Raw genomic sequence first — 8,252 nt, forward strand, 5'->3', positions numbered from 1 at the left:
ATATATATATATATATATATATAGTAAAGAATGGACCCGCACTCCAATGTTCTTAGTGAAAAAAATTTTGTGTTTTATTCACAATGCATATCTGGATATGCATTGTGAATAAAACACAAAATTTTTTTCACTAAGAACATTGGAGTGCGGGTCCATTCTTTACTACATATGCAAAAAACTTGACCAACGCACCCATCATCTAAGAAATCCGGTAAGAGTGCGCTCACCACAGTTGACTTTATATATATATATATATATATATATATATATATAAATCTTAATAACATACATGGCTGTATGTTGTGTAATAGATGCTGCTTTGCATATGCACAAGCCTTGGAGAAACAAAATCCCTTACCCTTCAATGGTCATTTGTCCATTTGTTATGATACACTGGGGTTCATTTACTAACACAGGGTAAGTTTGCCCCGGTTCAGTCACCCAAGGTAACTATCTAATCATTGCTTATAGTATTCCTTCTTGGTGCTGTCTAAACAACAAGGGTTTTCACTGATTCATTGTCATGAGCAGGCCTGGACTGGGAGTCAAAATAGGCATAATGAAATAAGAAGCTTTAACAAACAAGGGAAAGTTGTGCTCATTTCATTTTTTAAAACCATTAGGCGGGGGTGCAATGAGGCTGTGACCACAAAATACATATAGACAAATACAAGAGGTCCTCTGCGCTCAACCCATTATCAATATATTTAAGACAGCGACATTTTGTGCATACTGCTACTAAAAAATGCCTTACCCTTTAAACAAAACAGGGATTGTTTGTCCATATATTGCAATATATTTAAGATGGCCAACTACGTCAAAGTCATCCCATATCTGGCCAGTCCTATGCTCAATTTTATCTGATTCATTAAGAATTCTATTGCTTCATTATACATTTTACAAAGGGACTAGGTTTTACCTGCAACTTACTTGCTGCTTTCAAAGTAAACCTCCATACTTGGCTGCCCTTTAGTCCCTTTGTAAAATGTATAATGAAGCAATAGAATTCTTAATGAATCAGATAAAATTGAGTTAAGGACTGGCCAGATATGGGATGACTTTGATGTAGTTGGCCAGCTTGAATATATTGGAATATACGGACAAACAATCCCTGTTTTGTTTAAAGGGTAAGGCATTTTTTAGTACCAGTATGCACAAAATGTCGCTGTCTTAAATATATTGATAATGGGTTGAGTGCAGAGGACTCTTGTATTTGGAAATAAGAAGCTTTGTAAATACAATCAATTAAAAATTCTGCATCGTTTCTGAAATGATCAAGTTGATGTTCGCTATCCCTCTCTCTTCATTCTCTCTTCATGCAGCAGTTGGGTCAGATAGTCATTGACAGTTAGATCCAATATATTTTATAGGGGGGCTCACTTTCCTAGCAGATGTATTAGAGCTCATTCAAATAACAGATTCCAGTAAAGCAAAATAACTGCCTTTTGCACAAATCCTGCATGTAGAGAGACAGGATCCTGGTGATTTTAATAGAGTGTGCTCTAATACAAATTCTAAGCAAAATGAGTCCTCCTATAAGATATATTGGATATACCTGTCAATGATTATCTGACACCCAACTCCTGCATGAAGAGAGAATGAAGACAAACAGATGCTAAGAGAGGGACAGTGAAGACAAACTTAATTATTTCAGAAACAGTACATCATTTTTTATTGATTGTATATAGAAAGTTATTTGTTTCAGTATGCTGAAGCTTACATTACATATCCATTTTCCCCTTTAATATTAAAAATATAATGTGGGGCTTGGAAGAGTGGCAGGGTGATTAACAGTCATGCGCAGATAACAGTAAATGCAGCAAATAGAAAAGGGGAAGAGGCAACAATTAGGCTATACTGATGAAAAGATAATTTAGATGCAATAAATGGGCAGAATTTGCTACAGCTGTTGCCACATTGGAAATCCAATCTGCAAGTACTGTAGTGGTCAGTTTTAGAAGCAAACATCTTTAGTTTCTATTTGTTACTGCCTTTGACATATTTGGTTGCTTTTATTATATATCTACCAATTATTAAGGCCACTTCTCCTTACCTTCTTCCCTGCCTTGCCATGGGATCCTCTCTCTCGTATCCACATCACCTCCATATCTCTCCAATCTCCTTTCTTGTATCCTCTCCATCTTCTCTTGATGTTAATCCTTTCTTCTATTCTTCACCCTATCTCCTTCTCTCCACACTCCTAGAGGGCACCGATCCGAAAATGCAGATTTTATAGCTAAGTAATCGCTTTGAATGCCAAAAATCTTGCGAGCCTCTCACTACCACTCCTCTCTCGCAAGCAGTCTCAGCAAAAGACAGTTAAAAACCGTTATTCTGTGTCAAAGCCTCTTGCATGACATCATCACCTTGGGCTCATGCTGAAAAATACCGTTGCATTGCAGGCCCAGGTACATATCTCAGCTGTCAAAGTGTAGAGCCATATACATAGGTAACTATGCATATATAAGATGCTGCTTGCCTTGTACTGATAACTTCATAAGAATATGCTGCATTTAGGTCTATGAATTATCTCATGAATATATCTTTGCATTATGAAAAAATGTTGATACTACTAGTGACGTGAATGCTGCGCATGTGCATAGCGGATTTCACATAGAAAGTTGAAAATATCAGAAGAATGACTTAAGGTGACAGGAGACTGGGAGGAGGCTGCAGGATTTGTGTAACTCCCAATAAAATAGGGATATTGACAGCTCTGCACACTGTACCACAACACATACACTAACAGTGAGCCAATAGTATGATTTTTGCAATATTTTGCCCAATTTCCTGGAAGTCAGAACATGGTTCTGTGAAATAATTTATAGTAATATAGTAATGTAGTAACATAGTAACGATGTTGTGACTGTCCCTGCTATCCCTCCAGGACTATTTGTTGTGGGCCAAATGTTTAGATGGACACCCAGGTGCCCACAGTCTTCCCCATTATCGATTGAAGAAACCATCCCACATTTAGGCCGCAGAGGGGCAAATGCCTCATTAGACAGTTTTGTTCTGCTTATTGGTGAATGATTAAAGAAAGGCAAATCTATAAACTGCCAAACAACCATCTAAGATATCCAAATATACTTATATCTCCAACTATTTCTTGATATTGAGAATAAAAGTTGTTTGTGCCACTCAGGTAGGACTTGCTGGTTGAAAGTAATGCTAGTCAGCAACTTGATGGAATCCTGTTAAGGACAAACTTCCTAATTTCTCCTTTGCTAAGTATATATGCATATATGTGATTGGATGGATGGAAGAACAGGGAAGTGATACAAACAGATCACACATTGATCAGGCCACTTACAAGGACAGTCCTGGTACTGCCCCCTGGTGTTTAACTCTCTTGTATCAGGGATTTCCATGTTGCCTCATGTTCCTGTATGGCTGACCTGTCTGTGCCCATCAAACTAATTGCTGCTTGTTATAATTTATGCAAACTGTGCTCATAAAGTCACATTTAAGTGACTCACCTATGAGACTTCAATAAATGCAATGGACAAACATTGTGAGGTAGAATTTTAAATTTTATGATGTAAAACTGAAAAAAACAAGATAAAAATTTGACATTCCGAGTTTTAATGAGCAGGACTTCACCTGCTGTATCAGTCAGTATCTGTATTGTGTATGTTTCATAAACACGCCCTTCTGTTGTACAGCGCTCCAGCATATGTTGGCGCTTTATAAACACTGCAAAAAAAATGAAGGCTTGAAGGCGTAGCCGTCCTTATAAAGACGTCAATGTCTCAATCATATCGCGTTTTCTTCCAGGTTCCTTCCCGGCTTCCATACAGTCCGTGACGTCTCCCCACGCTGTGCTGTGATTGGCTGATTTCAATAGTCCCGGGCTACTTGTATTGAGAGAGCAGCGCCAGCTGTAGTAGAAGGGATAGTGATAGAGGCGCATTGAGAAGCGGCGGGAGTGGGAGGCTTTAGATCAATATACCGGCATACAAGAGGGAAGGGGTCTAAGGCCGAGCTGCAGACGGTAACCCATAGTATTTTACTTACACCACTAGGGAGGGCAGGGGACGTGCAACCGCGCACTCTCCTACAGGCGCCAGTCCTTCCCCGCTTTCTTCTTCCCTCCTGGTCGGTATCCGCACTATGTCTGACCATCTGCTGCGGGATGAGCATCAAGAAAATGTTCAGCCCCGAAAGCTTCTCGTCCCTGTGGGGGGTCGCACCGTTCTGGGGGTCCTACAGGAAAACCACCGGGGGCCAAAGGCGCTGAAAGTGAGCAAGCCGGCCCTCCAGCAGACTCAGGTGCGTGTATGGAGCCCATGACTAGCGGCCACAATGGCTAATATAACAGAGCAGCGGGGACGTGTCATTTAACTAAGCTGCTTGTCCGCTAGATCCGGTCCCGCCATTTCCACAGAGAATGGTCCCCAGTAGCATCGTCACTTGCGTGTCCCCTGTTATCCTGAGCTTCTTCTGCAACTGACTGTACCACACGAGCTCCGTGCATAGGATGGAGGAGGCCATACCGACTTAGGGCGCCATTTCCGTGACCTGGAGGTCGGCGTCTGACCCGTGTGTCCAGCAGATAATATTCAGGCCTAGGACTGCTGTTACTATACTTGCACTGCACTCTCCTATTTACCTTTGGGTCTTGTTACAAAATGTCAGCCATTTCTTGGCACATTGACTCCTCATGCCCCTAATCAAGTTACAAGCCCTAATTTGACTCATGGTATTAGAAGTATCTACTGCCACAGAAACGTGTCACATGTTTATTGTCCATAAATCTGTTCATATGCTTCTTGTACTTATGGCCAGGTCCTTTCTTTAAATCCCATTTAATTTCAAGGTGTAGCTTGTTGCTGTATCTTACTGTACCTGACTTTGTTTAGGCCTGAGTTGGTGTGCTATTAATGTGGGCTTGGTCTTGTGGTAACGTGGGTGTGGTCTAAAACAGGGAGTGGCTAACACTGGCTTCCGTTATCGGCCCACCAACATGTAGATTGGAAAAATTCCTGCCCTCGGTACCATAGAAGTTGGACAGCACGGATTAAGAGTAATAAATCAAAAAGTTATTCCTAGTCATTTTGCTGCCCAACATTGGCCGGTCAACAAACACCATCTGTCATTGTCATCATCACCTTGTACCATGCCTGGACTATGACAGAAACTATGCCCTGTCATTTTAAATACAGAGACCCAACACAGCCCACAAGCCTAATAAAAGTGTCAAAGCAAAGCAATTTACAACAGCACTTGAGGTATTTGCTATAATAGGTACATTGGTAACTTAAACATGCCTTGAATGAGCCCCCTTTTATTCAAATGTAGAACATCCCAGCAGACCCAAAAACATATTCTACATGAGAGACGCAATAAATGTTAGCTTTGTTTAAGTGAACTGGATGTGGCAGCTCATAACATGCAAGCAGGTCCAATTCCAGGGTGTTGGAAGATTTCCACCATGCTGTAACTCAGGCCTAAACAAAGTCATGCAGGCAACGTACATCACACAGGCTCAATATAAGTCAGGTACAGCAATAAGCTACACCTTGAAATTAAACAGGATTTAAAGAAAGGACCTGGCCAGACAAGTACAAGAAGCATATGGACAGATTTATGGACAATAAACAACATGTGACAAAATTCTGTTGCAGCAGATACTTGTAATACCATGTGCCAAATTAGGGCTTGTAACTTGATTAGTGGCATGAACAGTCCAATGTGCCAATGGCTACAAGCCAAGAAATGGCTGACATTTTCTAACAAGGCCCAAAAGTAAATAGGGCAGTGCAAGTATAGTAACAGCAGTCCTAGGCCTAAAAATGTATTATCTGCTGCTGGACACACGGTTCAGACGCCGACCTCCAGGTCACGGAAATGGCGTCCTAAGTAGGTATGGCCTCCTCCATCCTATGCACATAGCTTGTGTAGTACAGTCAGCCCTCCGACTAACCTACAACAGTGGGGAACGTACACTTATAAACCCCAACACACCCTAGAGGATGTTGGGAATTGTAGAAGAAGCTGGATAACAGGGGGCATGCAAGTGGCGAAGAAACTGGGGACCATTCACTATGGAAATGGTGGGACCGAATCTAGCGGACAAGCAGCTTAGTTAAATTGCACATCCCCGCTGCTCTTATATTGTCCATTGTGGCCGGTAGTCATGGGCTCCGTGCACGCTTACTCACTTTCAGAACCTTTATTCCCTGGTGGTTTTCCTGTAGGACCTCCAAACGGTGCGACCCTCCCCATAGGGACGAGTAGCTTTTGGGACTGAACATTTTCTTGATTCTCATCCCGCAGCAGATTGTCAGCCATAGTGAGGATACCGATCAGGAGGGAAGAAGAAAACGGAAGGACTGGCGCCCATAGGAGAGTGCACAGTTGCACGTCTCCTGCTCTCCCTAGGGGGTGTAAGTAAAAGAAGATGGGTTACTGTCTGCCTGCTGCAGCTCTGCTTTAGATCCCTTCCCTCTTGTATGCCGGTATATAAGTTTAAAGCCTCCCACTCCTGTCGCTTCTCAATGCACCTCTACAGAAATCCCTTCCACCACAATAGCAGCAGCTACTGCTGCTTTCTTAATTGAAGTAGCCCGCTACTATTGAAATCATCCAATCACAGGACAGCGCGGGGAGACGTCAGGACTGTATGGAAGCCGGGAAGAAAACGCGATATAATTGAGACAGTGACGTCTTTATAAGGACGACTATGCTTTCAAACCTTGAATTTTTTTTTTAAAAAATTAAAACTTGGGATTTAAACTCGTTTTATCGTTTTTTTTTTTTTAGACAAAATTAGAATTTATACCTTGCAATGTTTCTCCATTGCATTTATGGAAGTCTCATAGGTGACTCACTTAAATGTGACTTTATGAGCACAGTATACATAACACCAGGGGGCAGTACCAGGACTGTCTTTTTAAGTGGCCTGATCAATGTGTGATCTGTTTGTATCACTTCCCTGTTCTTCCACCCAACCACATTTTCTAAAAGTGTGAGCTCTATACACACACACACCCCCCCTCCAACGATGCCCTAGTAGCTCCCTGTATTTTCTGCCGGTTCACTGCTCATGCTGCTGTAACTTACTGAGCTTAGGGACTGACTCACAATATACTGTATATACAGAATACAAATGTCACAGTATCAGGCTAATCATTAATTAATACAAATATTTACTACACAGCAGCTTAGAAACTAGTAGGAAAAATCCCAACTCCAAAATTTAAATCTTACTAAATCTGCCCTTTACTATCCTTATATGTCACCATATGAGGTACATCACTAAGCCCAGATTATATGCGTATATACGGATATATTTTTTAAAATTTTCACAATCTTTGTGTTATATGAAGATGATCTGTCTGTATAAAAGCCCCTCTCTGTCTGGAAGTTCTTAATTTATTCCGGAAGCACAAGAGAATGATCTACATCTGAATGAACATAATTGTGCTAGTAACATTTAACACTTTCTGGACTATTTGTTATAATTGCATTCTGCAGCGGGATTTCTATGTACCTTCAAGTAGGTCTGGACTAGGAGTCAGAATAGGTCCTGGCATTTCAGGTACACAAGCCCAAACAACCCCCACCTGCCCACTAAATAGCAACTTTCTATGGAGTTTTACACCCGCTGAGTATTCCCGGATCCCATTAGGAGGAGGCACTGCCAAGAGAGGAACTTCCCAGTACCATTTCACTTTGCAAAGGGGACTCAGGACGTGAGTTGGTAAGACGGTACAAGCTTGGCACCAGGGGGGTTGCCAAGTGGGTGTTACATATCACTGAATGGCTTTGAGTTAATTATTGTGCAGGTCCCAAATTATACACTAAAACCACTTTTAAACGACAGTAATAAAATATTTTTCTCTAAAATTAGTTGTGTGCGTTACTAAGTACAGTTGTCCTATGAAATGTCTCACACATAGTTACTTTAGCAGTCTTTTAAGGAGTGTTCCAGGGATTGTCTAATAAACATGAACTATGCAGTTTGTCTCTCTCATAAATATGAATATAGAACATATAAATACACCTTTCCCCTCTGATCTGCACACTAGTAAGGTAACACTTTTCACACTTTTTAAAACAGCTTAGTCCAGCAGTAATATTAAAATAGTGCCACAAGTTCTGTTACTGAACTACAACTCCCAGCATGTCATGACAGCCCTGACTGTGACAAAAAAGCTATGCTAGATTAAATGAAAAGGTTGAGAGGCAGCAGTTACGCCTTATAGAGCTCTGATATTTCTCCAATAGGACATACTGATTTGAAATTA

General features: G+C 41.2%; 1 long non-coding RNA gene across 1 annotated transcript; it reads left to right on the forward strand.

The window, feature by feature from the left end:
- Positions 1-3,057: 3,057 nt before the first annotated feature.
- Positions 3,058-7,863, forward strand: LOC121399299. Its single transcript, XR_005964890.1, has 2 exons — positions 3,058-3,994; positions 6,280-7,863. It is a non-coding gene; the product is annotated as an uncharacterized LOC121399299 (long non-coding RNA).
- Positions 7,864-8,252: the final 389 nt, after the last annotated feature.

The sequence above is a fragment of the Xenopus laevis genome, chromosome 1S (assembly GCF_017654675.1).
Source record: "Xenopus laevis strain J_2021 chromosome 1S, Xenopus_laevis_v10.1, whole genome shotgun sequence".
NCBI lineage: Eukaryota > Metazoa > Chordata > Amphibia > Anura > Pipidae > Xenopus > Xenopus laevis.